Source organism: Lynx canadensis, chromosome A1 (genome assembly GCF_007474595.2).
Source record: "Lynx canadensis isolate LIC74 chromosome A1, mLynCan4.pri.v2, whole genome shotgun sequence".
NCBI lineage: Eukaryota > Metazoa > Chordata > Mammalia > Carnivora > Felidae > Lynx > Lynx canadensis.
In genome coordinates, this window is record NC_044303.2 from 45876576 (window position 1) to 45892315 (window position 15740).

The 15740-nt window shown below is 36.5% G+C and overlaps 1 pseudogene; it reads left to right on the forward strand.

Moving 5' to 3' along the window:
* The first annotated feature begins 356 nt into the window (after positions 1 to 356).
* On the forward strand, positions 357 to 15196 carry LOC115508249 (annotated as a pseudogene).
* Positions 15197 to 15740: the final 544 nt, after the last annotated feature.

The window sequence follows — 15740 nt, forward strand, 5'->3', positions numbered from 1 at the left end:
TTGTATTTTTGTTTTAAATTATTAAGCACTTTGTTAAGTATGAGGTATACAGCAATGAATGATAAAGTCTCCACCCCCCCAAAAAATACTTTCTTACAGCTTATGTTATAGGATACTACAAACAACAAATCAGAAAAATATGTTTTATGTCAGATAATAATAAGTGCTCTGGAGAAATATAAAGTAGGGAAGAAGAGGAAGTGGGAGAAGAGAAGCAGTTACTACTTTAGGGCAGTCAAGAAAGGTCTGATTGTGAAGATGACATTTGATCAAAGGCTGAAGTAGGTGGGGGAGCAACGCTTTCAGATTTCTGGAGAAGCAGGCAAAGGAAACAACAAAGACCTTGAGCCAGGGGCATGACCAGCAGGTGTGAAGACTGGAATGAGCAAGGGGAGAAGGGTGAAGGGGTGGTGGGAAGATTACTACCAGGGGCCAGGGTGTGGGCTGCTTTGGAGGATGAGTAAGAAATGAGTTTATGTCAAGTGGTAAAAAGCCACTAAAGTACTTTGAAAAGAGCAGTGATATGATCTGCCTGATATGGATCACTCTGAGCCAATGTTGAGGATACTCTGCTGGGCACATAAGGAAAACAAAGGGGGCATTTAAGCAGGTATGTTAATACCCAAGTAAAAGAAAAATGTTGTCTGGACTAGTGTATTAGCAGCAGGGATGGTGGGGGTGATTAAGTTCAGTATGTAAATGGAAGGCAGGACCAAGTGGATTTGCTGAATAATTAAGTGCAAAATGTGGGAGAAAGAGAAGAGTTCAGGCATTAAGACTCAGCAACTGTTTGAGTAGCCATTAGCAGCTGGGGAAGATTACAGCCATTTCCCACAAGATGGAGTCTATTTTATTCTGTTGTTGTTTTTTTCCTCTTGATTTATTTACATTTCACAAGTCATTCCGTGGGCTTGTTATTATTATTTCCAGAAAATGTTATCTAATTGTCTCATCGCACATTACAGTTTTAAGTACATTTTTAATGTTTATTTATTTATTTTTGAGAGAGAAAGAGCACACAAGCAGGGGAGGGGCAAAGAGAGAGGGACACACAGAATCCGAAGCAGGCTCCAGTCTCTGAGGTGTCAGCGCAGACCCGGACACAGGCTCGAACCCACTAACTATGAGACCATGACCTGAGTTGAACTCAGACACTTAACTGACTGAGCCACGCAGGCACTCTGCAATAGTTTTTTGAATCATCACAGAAATTTGTATCAAAAAATGATAAATTCTGTCTGGTTTCTTCAATTATATTAATGTCATGTGAGTAAACTATTCTGATTTTGTGGCTTGGTTTTTCTCCTTTAAACCACTGAGACCCCTTAAACAGCCAGTCAACTTTACTTACCTATCTTTGTCTATATTTTTTAGTATTCTTAGAAATATGTAGTTACAATAGAATGTATGAGTGACGATTTCGGCCTCATATTTTCATTATGGATGAAATTTTATTTATATATTAGTTAAAATAATGCTATTTATAGGAATGATATTACAGTCTATGTAGGTAAAAAAGCTAACATAAAATCATCTTTGTTAGTAGCTGAAACATTTTAATTACAACCATCGGCACTGCCAGTAAGTGTGAATTCCCTCAAAATACATGCAGATCAGCCTTTCCATCATGTAGCCAATAGCTGAGTCAATAAGCGGCGAGGTGTAGGGAGAAAAACATTTTTTTTTTTTCTCCAACCTGTCAAATGGGCTGGGATCCTGGTACTTCTCCATTTTGGAGTAGTTGTAGGTTAGAATTCGGGATCAATCTTTTCACATGTGGTTTTTAGGTCATTTTTTAGATTTTTTTTTAACCAATCCATTTTTTTAATTTTTAAATTCTTGACATTAGAGAACTAAACTGAAACTTATTAACATTCCACTTTTACATTTCTTATCGACAAACAGAAATAAAATTCATGAGTCAAAAACTCAAAACAAAACTAAAAACAGGGAGTAGCTTATAAAACTAAATATGGATCCCAGCATTAACAGCTGAACAGAGAATGTGATTTTTAAATTCTTAGCGGACGATAAAGTTGTATAGAAACTGAACACTTACTTATTGGGGCGCCTGGGTGGCGCAGTCGGTTAAGCGTCCGACTTCAGCCAGGTCACGATCTCGCGGTCCGCGAGTTCGAGCCCCGCGTCAGGCTCTGGGCTGATGGCTCAGAGCCTGGAGCCTGTTTCCGATTCTGTGTCTCCCTCTCTCTCTGCCCCTCGCCTGTTCATGCTCTGTCTCTCTCTGTCCCAAAAATAAATAAACGTTGAAAAAAAAAATTTAAAAAAAAAAAAAAAAAAGAAACTGAACACTTACAAATTATTTAAAACCTGGAATCACTGACCAGAAATTACACAGTTGGATCGTGAGAAAACAGCAGAAAGGGATTATAAGTGAGCCTACACTGTTCTAGCTGCACCCCATGCCCTTCTCAGAGGAAAGCCTGGCATTGATTAGATATTGGGCCAGACTAAAACTGGCAGCAGAACCAGTGATAGTAACCTGCCTACCAGAAGAGCCTTCCACTGGATTGGCAATTCCACTGGATCAGAAATTCTGCGGATGAAGCCCAATAATCTGTATGTTAACAAACAGCCTAAGTCATTTTGTGCATGCCGAAGTTTGAGGAAAAACCTCTCTAGCTCTCTGCTGCTCAAAGTCTAGTCAGTAGAACCAGCAACATCACTTAAGAGCTTGTTAGATACACAAAATCATGGCCCAAACCAGACATTGAATCACAATGTAAATTTCAATAATATCCTTTGGTGATTTGTATGTTCAGTAATATTGAAATGCACTGCCTAGGTTTTCAAGCTTCTCTAGGTGTGAGCCAGTAGCATGTATCAGCAACAGAAAAGGGTAATATTTCAATTAACAATGCAGCCTATGTCAGCAGAAGCAGATCTGCACTATAAAGTCGCACACGAATTTCCTCTCCATGCTTTCATATCTGAGGCATTAACTGAGGGCTACGGAAGTCACTCCTGCCTTGTTCTCTTAGAAGGCAGAAGTTTCTATGTCCAATAACTGAGTCGCTCTGACAAGAAGCTATGTTAGCCATAGATAGAGACAAAGGCCAATATTTTGTTCTTTTAGCTATGATTGCTCGAATTTTCAAGAAATGCTGTCATGTTTTTGAGAAAATTTATCTCATTCTACAGTTCATATTGAAAAGCAAAAGAAGTAGAATAGCTAACACAATAGTGAAGGGCAAAAAAAGTTAGAGGACTTACACAAGTTGATTTCAAAACTTATTTCAAAGGTGTAGTAGTTAAGACCGCATGGTATTGGTGAAACAGTAGATATATAGATCAATGGAACAGAAGAGAGGGCCCAGAAAAATGCTCATACAAGTATAGTCAATTAGTATTTGGCAAAGGATCAAAGGCAATTCAATGAAGGAAGCCTAATATTTTCACCAAGTGGTAATGTAACAACTACAACTCCATATGCAAAAAATAAATAAATAAATAAATAAATAAATAAATAAACCTAGACACTAATCTTACAACTTTCAAAAAAATTACCCAAAATGGATCACAGACCTAAATGTAAAATGCAATTCTACTGAACATCTGAAAGAGAGCATAGGAGAACATCTATGTGACCATGAGTTTGGTGGTGAGTTTTAGTGGCTATTATGGGTTAAACTGGGTCCCCTAAAATATGTATGTTGAAGTCCCAACTCTTAGTACCTCCTAATATGGCCTTATTTGGAAATAGGATGGCAGAAATGCAATTAGTTAAGACAAGACGAGACCTCACTGTGATAAGAGAGGCCTCTAATCTGATATGATTGGTGTCCTTATATAAAGAGGGAGTCTGGACACAGAGGGAATGCTTGAAATAAAAATTGGAATTAAGCTGCCACAAACCAAAGAACACCTGCAGCTAGGATAAAAACTTTGGACAGACGCCTCCCTGATACTTTCAGGGAAAGCATGGCCCTAATGACACCTTAATCTTGGAATTCCAGCCTCCAGAACTATGAGAGGATACATTTCTGTTGTTTAAGCTGCTCAGGTTGTGGTATATTATAACAACATCCCTAGTCAACTAAAACAGACATAACACAGAAAGCGCAATCCATGAAACAAAATATTGATCAATAAACTTTGTTTACATTAAATGCTTCTTCTCATCAAAAGAGACTATTAAGAGAAACACAATATAATCACAGACTATGAAAAAATATTTCAAAATCACATATTTTATAAAGAATGATATATATATATATAAATTATATAATGAACTCTGAAACTCAACGATAAAAAAGTAAACAATTCAATTGAAAAATAGGCAACAGATCTAACAGGTGCCTCACCAAAGAAGATATGTAGATGGCAAGTAAGTATTTGAAAATATGTTAAATATGGTTTATCATATAATTGCAAATTAAGGCAACAATGAGATACTACTGTATACTTATTTCAATGACTAAATCCAAAAATCTGCAGTTTCAATTGTTGACAACCATATGAAGCAGAAGGAACTCTCTTTTATCACTGGTGAGAACACAATGGTAGAACCACTTTGGAAGACAGATTCTCAGTTTCCTATAAAACTAATCAAAGTCTTACCACACACTCCAGCAATCACACTTCTAGATATTTACTCAGCAGATCTGATAACATGTCCACACAAAAACCTTCATTCAAGTGCACATAGTGCTTTATAATAATTGCTCAAAAAAATTTCACAATACCCAGGATGTCTAAGGGACATAGGAGCCAACAGAAAAAGCATCAAATGGCCAAAAATGAAACAATTTGAGCAACATCATATAGTTTTAGATTAGAACTTAAAGTAAAAAATATCTGTCCATGAGGTCATAATGGTACAAATAAATGATTGAGTAAATAAGCGGGGAAAATAGATATACCTACTGTACAGAAGAATTCCAAATAATTTATGCAGATATTCTGCCCTCAAGGAGATTGACTATAACTTCCTTATTCTTATGTGTGGGATGCAAACATTGACATCCTTTCAAGAGTATAGCATAGAAAGAGGGAAGAAAGAATGACTTCACAGTTAAGAACTCAGAGAAATACTGCGTTACCCAGGCAATCAAGGTTAATAATAATAGTTATAAATCATACTTATTTTATGTATTCTTAATATAATCTAATCTTATTAGCACCTCAGTATGCTAATATAATCTCCATTGTCCTTGTTCTCTTTCCCCAAAACACATAATCAATCCCAAGAAAAGCATTCAACAAAACCCAATTGAGAGATATTCTATAAATACTTTACCAATATTCTTCAAAAGTCAAATATTCTTCAAGGTCATCAGAAACTAGGAAAGTCTGAGAAACTGTCACAACCAAGAGGTATACCATATCGATGCAAGATGTTAATAATAACAGAAATTGGGTGTGTAGGGCATGTGGAAACTCTGTACCAACTGTATTATTTTCCTGTAACTCTAATATTGCTCTAAAATAAAATGCTTATTTTTATAAAGTTAAAAAAGGTATGGGTGAGTAACCTCATTAAGATGGCAAAATAGGTTGTCTCCTCACAAGAACATCCAACAACTATTCCACAACAAGATGCCACTGAGAGAATCCCAGAACATGGAGTGAAGTTGAAGCACCCCCTGTACCATGGTTACCAAGACAGACAACATTAGAAGGGTAATGGACATGGCTACCCATGGGCCACATTGCCCCTCCCTCAGGTCAGTGCAGCACCATGCAGAGAAGACTCCTCAGAGTCTCTGGTTCCTCCAGTGGGGAAAAAGAACCTATGGAGACAACACCTACCCCAGCCCTTCCTCTGATCTCATATCACAGGAAGTGCAGGGAAATCTATGGAACTAAACCACTGGGAATCTGACTGTGACAAATAAAGGGGGTAGGTAACAACCTACCTAATTTGTTGCTTGCAACAACCAGCATATGGATCTTGGCTTTGCTCATCCACAGAAGCAAGTTGGTGGCACACTGTGACCACAGGATTTGGTCAGGTGCAGATCTGCCATATTTGAATCTTCAAACGAGGAGTTTTGCTGGTCCCTAGAACTAGGTTTGTCTACTCCCAGGCAAGGAGCAGAACCACAGCCTTACCCTCTGTGGAGAATGTCTTCTGGCCCCATCTGACCAGAAGGACTAGTGATAAGTACTAGAAACTACATGGTCCTGGGGTGCTCCAGCCAAGAGGTGGGTAGTCAGAGCAGTTACCTCTGAAGCAAAGCCAATATCAGACATGAGGAAGCCCCATGATATACACAGTCAGGAGGATTAATTCAGAGCCAAGGCTGAGGGTAGGTTCCAGCGTCTCCCACACAGAAAGCCTGTTTTGGAAAATAAAAGTAACCTGGAACAGCCTCTCCCCTTCCTGCCCAGGCAAAGTTGCTGAAATATAGCCCCGCCCAGCATGGAATGTGTCTTTCCAGCCCATTTGACCAGAAGGGCTGGCAGCAACTCCTGGGATCTGTGTGGCCCAGCAGTGTCTCTCTGCATGGTGCAGTGAGCCCTGAGGAGGGCAGGCAGAGGCTATAGCATGCAAAGCAAAGGTAGTGACCTTGTTCAGCCAGAAACTTGGGGTATGGGTCAGCTTGAGTTAAAGCAGCAAACAAAGAGCTTTCCCAGCTTTAGAGCTCCTTCTCCCCCTGAGCCCAGGCAGAGAATCTAATTCATAGCCCCACTCACCACAGAATACAGACTTTAGTGTGTACAGCCAGGGAACCTCACCAGGGCACATGAGAAGCTCCCATGGCCTATTCAAAAGCCCTAAATAGAGTGACACTTAAACAGAGAGCATAGCCTGTGGCTTCCCTCATTTGCAGAGCAAACCAGGGGCTCACCTGGCCAGGGGATCTGGTGCACAGCCTGGCCTATCCAAATCATACCAAGTATCTTCTCTGACCACAATGGCATGAAAGTAGAAATCAACAGCAAGAAGAAAACTGGAAAATTCACAAACACATGAAGAACACTAACTTAAAAACACTAATTCGAAACACCAACTCAAAAAGATATCTGTACCCCCATGTCCATTATTTGCCATAGCCAAGATACAGAAACAGACTAAGTGTCCATTAGTGGATGAATGAAGAAGTTGTGGTATATATATGAAGGAGTATTACTCAGCCATAAAAAATGAGAAAATCCTATCATTTGCAACAACTTGTATGATCTCAGTTATATGCGGAATCTAAAAAAATCCCCCAAAACAAAACAAAACAAAGACCCTCAAACTCATAGTAAAAGAGATCACACTTGTGGTTACCAAAGGAAAAGGGTGGGGTGAGGGGGAATTGTAAGAAGGTGGTCAAGATATAAACTGCCAGATACAAGATAAATACATAGTAGGGATATGACGTACAGCACGATGACCATACCTAACACAGTTGTGTGATATATAGCAAACTTGATAAGAGAGTAAATCCTGAGTTCTCATCACAAGGAAATTTTTTTTCCTCTTTTCTTTTTATTGTACTATATGAGAAGACGGATGTTGGATGAACCCATTGTGGTTAGCATTACACAATAAATATAAATCAAACCATCATGCTGTATGCCTTAAACTTACACAGTGATGTATGTCAATGATTTCTCAATAAATCTGGGGAAATTAAAGTATTGGTAAACAAAAAAAGTAATGATATGGTTTATTCTTATAAGTATGGATATTTGTAAGTATCATTTTTACTTTAGTTCTGGAGTTTCTCCTCTGGCCCATTAAAATTTTCTTGGAATATTTTAAAAAATCAACCTCAATCTCAGATCTTCAATTAAAAATACACAACTGTAGTAAACAGAACGATATCCAGAATAATCAGCTATCTTAGATATATCAAGTTATGCCTTGTACTTATGGCTAACTCTTTGAGTGCAATAACTTTTTTTTAATTAATAAACTTTATTTTTTAGAGCAGTTTCAGGTTCACTTCAATACCTTTAAAATATAATTTCGCAACTGAAAAGACACAATAACAGTTGCTTGCTTCGTTGATTACATGATAAATATTTTGTTCCCTACTATGTAACACTTACCAATAAATGCCAATAATAATTGCAACAAAATCTTTTGCTTTTAAAGCTGTGTAAAAGGCAGAAATAATCATGTAATCATCTTGTAATTATATGGTACTTACTATGCAATTACATAGTAAATACATTGTAAATTCAAAATAATTACATGGTTATTTGCATTATGCATAGTTTCTAATCCAATTTTGACACATAAAACAGTGGTAGCATCCAAAGGGTTACCCAAATTTCTCCCACCTACACCACAGGATCAGTAATAATGGAAGTAATTAAAGGAAGTCCTTGAACCAATGCTTGATAGTATATGTTAGAAACTATCCATTCATATTTATGACATAGGTAGAATTATAAATTAGGGCAGAATGGGATTAGCAATTAGACTATAAATTATCAATTAAAATTTATGCTAACAATGACTTTGGTGTTGGTGATATCAAATAGTACTTTATCACGAACAATTAAATAAAGACTGTTCAGAAGGAAAAAAAAAAAACATGAATGATAATGATATTATATGTTGTAAAGGGTTGCCATTTTGCATTTTTAGTCAAAATATTCATTTTGACAGAAACATTTGAGTTTAGTAATATTTACAAAAGCTTATCATATATTTGAGTCCCTAAAATGTTTATTTTTGAATATTTTTTGAATATTTTTTTGAAAATAGAAACAAAATATTTATCTTTAAAAGTAAGTTCCTTAAGAGACTGATTTCTTTTGAAAAGGCAGAGTCAGAAGCTCAGCAAACCCTTTGCAACCAAACAACCATTTATATGCAGAAAATTATTTTATTTATTTTTTATTTATTTTTTAAGTTTATTTGGTTTTGAGAGAGAGACAGTCACACAGACAGAGTGTGAGCAGGGTAGGGGCAGAGAGAGAGGGAGACACAGAATCTGAAGTAGGCTCTAGGCTCCCACGCTGTCAGCACAGAGCCTGATGCAGGGCTCTAACCCACAGACTGCGAGATCATGACCCGAACTGAAGTCAGATGCTTAACCAACTGAGCCACCCAGGCGCCCCTGCAGAAAATTATTTTTCAAAAAATCAACATTTTAAGTCTTTTTACTCAATTTTAAGTAAATTTTTCTGAAAGCATATAACAGGTGACCAAACATTCATTCAATAACATCTACTACATTTTAATAAGAACATTAAGAATCTCTGGCATTTAAGCTACAACTCTTTGCATTCCACTCAAAAAGCTTCATCTTATGGGGCTTCTTCCCCTTCTAGTTCCCAATCTAAGCAACTGTATTAACATGAGATGGGCAGGCAGCTGGTATTTCTTATTGTCCCCAACTCCATGTGGCTGAAGTAATGTTTTGGGCCAACACAGCCCTGAGGGCCAAGACTCCCTTCTAACACCCAGTCCCCACTCACAGGGCAAAATCTCTATTCCAGACATTACAAGACCAGAATACCGAACCCTGATCCCCAACCCATCTTGCTTCTAGGGTGGAGGTTCCAAGAACTGGTTCCAGCCAGTTATATAGGAACACTCTCCAGCTTTGCACAGTTCTTGGTCATAGAGCAAAGGTGTGACTCCAGTCGAAATGCATCATTGTTCCTGTCCTAGATCTTGTGAGTTAATGAAAAGCTTATACCCAATGGGAAAGACACAGCACAGGAGCAAAGAGTTTCACAGTTCTATCTGAGAAAATTGACTTTGTTTAGAAAAGAGCATGAAGAATTCCATGCCTACAGGACAAAGGGGAGATGTCATAAACAATGGTGATCTTGGCAGAGAGCAAAAAAAGGTACACATAGCTCTACCAGTAGCAAAAAAAAAAAAAAAAAAGGCAGAGCAATCACATATTTTAACAGAGAGAACCAAGCAAATAGATATCCATGAAGAACTACTAGGATCACATTTAACCCTTGGGTACAGAAAAGCTGTGCACAGGCTGAATGAACTGAGGAACAATTAGAACAGGAGATGGGACAGGAACGAAAACATTCCCCAAGTCACACACAGATCCATAGTAAAGAGTAAAAGCTTCACTGGAACTAGGAGCTTAAGCACAATCTCTAAGCAAACATTGGCCAAACAATAAGCTACTGTGACTCAGAAATAATTACTAAGAAGCCAGGTTTAACAATAAAATCACATCCATTGTAGCAGTCTGGAAGACTATGTACATGCCCAAGGTTGCATCCTCTAAAATAGAATCATACAGGAAAATCCATGCTATCAGTTCTAAGCAAAAGGGGTGGAGGATAGAGGGAAAAAATGTAAACTCTGAACTATGATAGCAACCTCCAAACACACATGCATTTAATTGCAAAACTAAATATCCAGCAGGCCAAGGGAACTTAAGCACACCTGTTGACCAATAACAAGCTTATGCTGACCTGGGCCAATTACTAGTCAGGTAAAAAGATAAACACAAGAAAACAACTGCATATTGTAATGGCAATAAACATCATAGAATTATTTTTGCCAATTCACTAAACAAATAAATGATAGCATCAACCCTAAGGGGGTAGGTAGAGTTAAGATTCTGATTTGTTATATTACCTAAAATGCACAATTTTCAAGAAAAAGTTAAGAGACATGCAAAAAATGAAAAGAAGAAAAAGGAGAAGGAGGAGGAGGAAGAGGAGAAGGAGAAGGAAACTGTGATATGCATATGGGGGGAAAATAGGCAATTCAATAGGGGGGAATATAATCTTTTCAACAAATGGTGCTGAGACAATATCCACATGCAGAAGAATGAATTTGGATTCCTACCTCACACCATAAAAAAAAAAATCATTCAAAATGAATCATTGATTTAAATGTAAAAGCTAATATTATAAAACCCTTAGGAATAGGAAAATATAAGAATAACTCCTTATGACCTTGGATTAGATAATGATTTCTTACATATAATACCAAAACCAAAAAAGAGACAGATAATCTAGTTTAAAATGGACAAAGAATTTGAATATTCATTTCTTGCCAAAGATATGCAATGGTTAATAAACTTAGGAAAAGATGTACATCATTAGCCATTAGGGAAATGCAAATCAAAACCACAATGATTTACCACTTCACATCTACTAGGATAGCTACAATCAAAAGAAAATGTAAAACATATTGTCAAGGATGTAGCAAAACTGGAACCATCATGCATTGTAGGTAGGAATGTTAAATGGCTTAGCCAATTTAGAAGACAGTTTAGCAGTTTCTTAAAGAGTTAAGTACAAATTTACCATATAATCAAGCAATCCCATGTTTAGAATATGCAAGAGAAATGAAAACATATGTCCACAGTAAGATTTCTGCATGAATGATCATAGCAAAAATACTTTTAATAGCCAAAAAGTGAAAAAAACGCATCCATCAACTGGTGAATGTATAGAGTTGTGGTTATCCATACAATGGAATTGCATTTGGCAATAAAAATGAATGAAAGGCTGACACATACTACAACATGGATCAACCTCTAAACTATTATGCTACATGAAAGAAGCCAGATGCAAAAGACCACATTTTGGGTGATTTTATTTATGTGAAGTGTCCAGAAACAGTAAATCTTTAGAAACAGTAAGTAGATCAGTGGTTGTCTGGGACTGGGTTTAGGAACAGGAAGTGACCGTAGTGAGCACCATGTATCTGTTTGAGGTAACAAAAATTTTCTACAATTAGATTGTGGTAATTTTTATACTTGTCTGTCAATTTGAAAAACCATTTAATTATACTCTTAAACCAAATGAATTTAAGATGCATATGTGATACCTCAATAAACTTATCTTTAAAAAAGCAGGTCCTTGGTAAGTGACTGTAGTAATCATATCTCACATTTGAAGTCAAAGATACTCATACTAATTATAAGATGATATATACATATATACCCTCTTTTTGCCTCTCACACCATCACAACTTGTCTCATTTATTTGGAAAGTATTGGGTATCAGTCACCATAGAAAGCTGAAATATAATCTTATATCTTGATCTATTCTAAGCAGTAAGAACAAATCAATTTTAAGTATATTACAATGGTACTCAAATTTTATATTTTGGCTTGATAGACCTAGTTTCTCTCATAGATACATTAGCTACATTTCCAAATGACATGAGAATTTCTACCTCAAAATTGAAAATACTTTGTTAGCCTTAGAGAGAATTCTGCACTTAACTCTAGTAAACAATGTGATCTAATATCAACTTTAGTTGGAATTTTTGCTGCTATCTTAAAAATACATCTTGCATAATGTATTATAATATGGATTAAATCAAAAGGTATAATGTTAACATCCAACCTTGTTGTTTATTCAAGTCAATCTACTTATATATACAAATCTGATATTTACCTCTTAAAATATTTAACAGGCATAAGTGCCCATAAATCAGTTATGACAATCATTGTTAAGGCAATCAATAGCAGGGAATATGCATTAATTCAAATAATATTGATAGGCTCATGAACCTGCATCAGTCTTCTGTGAAGTAAGAAAAATGAGACATCTTCCAAAAAATCAATATTTTCCTTTTTATGTCATTCACTTGAAGATTATCAATAATACATTACTTTTTTACCTGATGTGTCAATGGTTTAATTTTTAAATACAGACATCTCTACATTTTAATGTGAAATGATAATCTACAAGGAACCAAGAGACTAAAAATCATTTGATTAAAATATTTTTTGAGGTTTATAAAAACACGTGTGTTGATACACTTATACACACATACACACATATATGCCCCTAAACATATATACGTACATGAACTGTTGCTATATTTTTGTGTGCAGTAGCATAAGAAAGCTCTGTCTTTGAAACAGCACAAAAATGCTTGCTTCATTCTGAAGGTGTATTGAATAAAAGGAATAAAAGAAATCTCAGTACCCATCTTTTTTAGCCTTTGTGAACTGGGAAGTTACACAGGTATGTGCTTAGGTAAAAATACAAAATGTGAAATTACAACACCCATTCATCAAAAAAGAAACATTTTAATTGGTTATAGGTGGAAAATATCTACTTGACAGTCAGTTTCTCACTTTTCACGTAAGTGCTTTGCTGCTTGGATGCCTAATCTTGTTTAGTGTAGGAAAAGTAATTTGACATGAAAGTACCTAGATGGCTGCCGAAAATTAATTGCCAATTAAAAAAGAAAAATGTTTGTGCTACTCTATAAACAAGCCAACATATAAACCTTTCAGTCTTGTTGCTTTATTTATGTCTTTATAGATCTGGTTTCAAGCTATTTGCATACAATTTACAAATTCATATTATAATTCTCCAGTATATTTATGATTTTATAGTTGTATATATTTTACCTCCATGAGAAATATTTATTTCTGTATGCTTCCGTTGCTTATTATTTAACAAAAACATCACATTGCATTTGATAGTTTATGTATCTTCTTTAGAATAAGACATTTTTATTTGTAAAGGGGAAAGAAAATATTTTACCACCACCAACGGGTATGGATGAGCACACGCATGTGTGTACACACCACACGTGCATGCACACACACACACACACACATGCCACAGAAACCTTATTTTAGAAAATGTCCCATACCTTTCATCTCTCTGTCGGTCTCCATAATATTGATAATAATAACTTTTTAGAGGTAAGAGGAAAAGATTTCCTATATGAAAGAAACTTTGAGAAATCAATCGATTCTGAGAGGTTTCAGTACTTGAATACCTATAAACCAATATTCATCGGGGCACCTAGACTGGCAAAAAGGAAAGTCATTCATATACTTATCTCACTCAGGGCGCCTGGGTAGCTCAGTCAGTCAAAGTGTCGGACTTCAGCTCAGGTCATGATCTCAAAGTTTGTGAGTTTGAGCCCATGTCAGGCTCTCTGCTGTCAGCACAGAGACTGTTTTGGATCCTCTGCGTCCCTCTCCGCTGCCCCTTCCCTGCTCATTCTCTAAATAAACAAACAAACTTTAAAAAATGTAAATTCTTATCTCTCTTTGAAAGGAAAATTTCAGATTGAAGATAAAATCTGGAGCCTTATATTAAATCGAATGAAGAGTAAAGTATCAATATCCTAAAAATGTTAGAAGGGAAATTAGTAAATATGTATATGTGTATATACACATACTATATGAAATAATGATGTTTGAGCCACATTTTCATACTTCCCATTTTGAAGTTTTGGCAGCTTTTTCTGGCTATGTAAAACTACCAGTGAGATGAAAGGAGGTCATTTATTCTAAGTCAAGTATTCATCAAAGTTATCATACTGTAACTGGAGGGAGGGGAGGCATTGATGGAAAAGATTTTTCCAAATAGTTCCCAAAAATAATAAGAACTGCAGCATTTTACTTTGTTATTTAGAAACAAAAACAAGTTTCCTATTAAGAGTTGAATCAAATGATGTGTCTTCCTTCACCTGTACCAGCAATCAAGATCCAACTTTCTGACATCTTTATTCTTATTCATTTAAATATCTTTCTCATAGTCATACTGTTTCCAAACTATGGGATTATCTTTTTCTTGTGTTTTATATAAAATTAGGGCTCGGCTGTATTTCAAAGCATTCAGCACAATGCTTGACACACATTAGGCTCTATGTATTTTTTAACTAAATAGAATTCTGTTAATAATATATTTGCTCCATCTCTGACATCTGTCCTGTCTTTTTCTCCCCCAGTGTCCCTACTTGTGGAGGCTTTGGTAACTATTATGGCTATAATAATTATGGCTATGGAAATGATGGCTTTGATGCCAGATTGAGAGTTGATATTGATGGGCATGGCTAGGGGGGGGAGCTGGTGATGCAAGTTCAGGTTTTTTCGGTGGTCATTTTGTACATATGGGAGGATTACCTTTTAATTCAACTGAAAATGACATCGCTAATTTTCCCCATGACTAAATCCAATATGAGTTGATACTGATATTGGAACTGGTGACAGAGCAACAGGAGAAGCAGATGTAGAGTTTGTAACATATAAGGATGCAGTAGCTACCATGTTTAACGGTAAGAATAGATGCAATACCAATACATTAAACTCTTCTTGAATTCTAGTCTGGCATGGGAGGTTCTGGAATGGGTGCTGTAGCAGAGATGGAATGGATAATGAGAGAGATTATGGATCCATTGGAAGGGTGGAAATGGGGGACAATTACAGCGAAGGATTGGTACTCCTGGTGGTTTGAGTGGTTATGGCCATGATAGTCAGGCAGTGGAGGTTACTATGGGCAAGGTGGCATGAATGGAGGTGGATGGTGTGACACGTACTGAAGCATAAACCACCAAGTACCAAGTCCTGTGAACAGAATCCCATCTACTAGGCTTTCTTACAGATTTAATTTCTTTTGGGGGTACCTGGGTGGCTCAGTCAGTTAAGTGTCAGACTTTGGCTTAGGTCATAATCTCATGGTCCATGAGTTCAAGCTCCACATTGGGCTCTCTGCTGTCAGGGCAGAACCCACTTTGGATCCTATCTCCCTCTCTCTGCCCCTCCCCCCATTACTCTCTCTCTCAAAAATAAATAAACATTTAATATCTGTTGTATTTTAAGAACTGTATAATGGCTGAAGGAATGTGTTTTCAAAATATTATTCGGAAAAGCAACAGATTGTGATGGAAACATCTGTTTTCTATAGGTTTTATTTGTTGCACACTTTGCATAAATTTTATATTAAGAATAAGTGATGAACCCCTCATCACTTCTAAACTGAGCTATTGCAAAAGTACTCAAGACTATATATATTTTAATATTTATTGATATCCTACCATGTGTTCTATACTCTGAGAGGAGCCTATACATAGATCATCTTGTCAC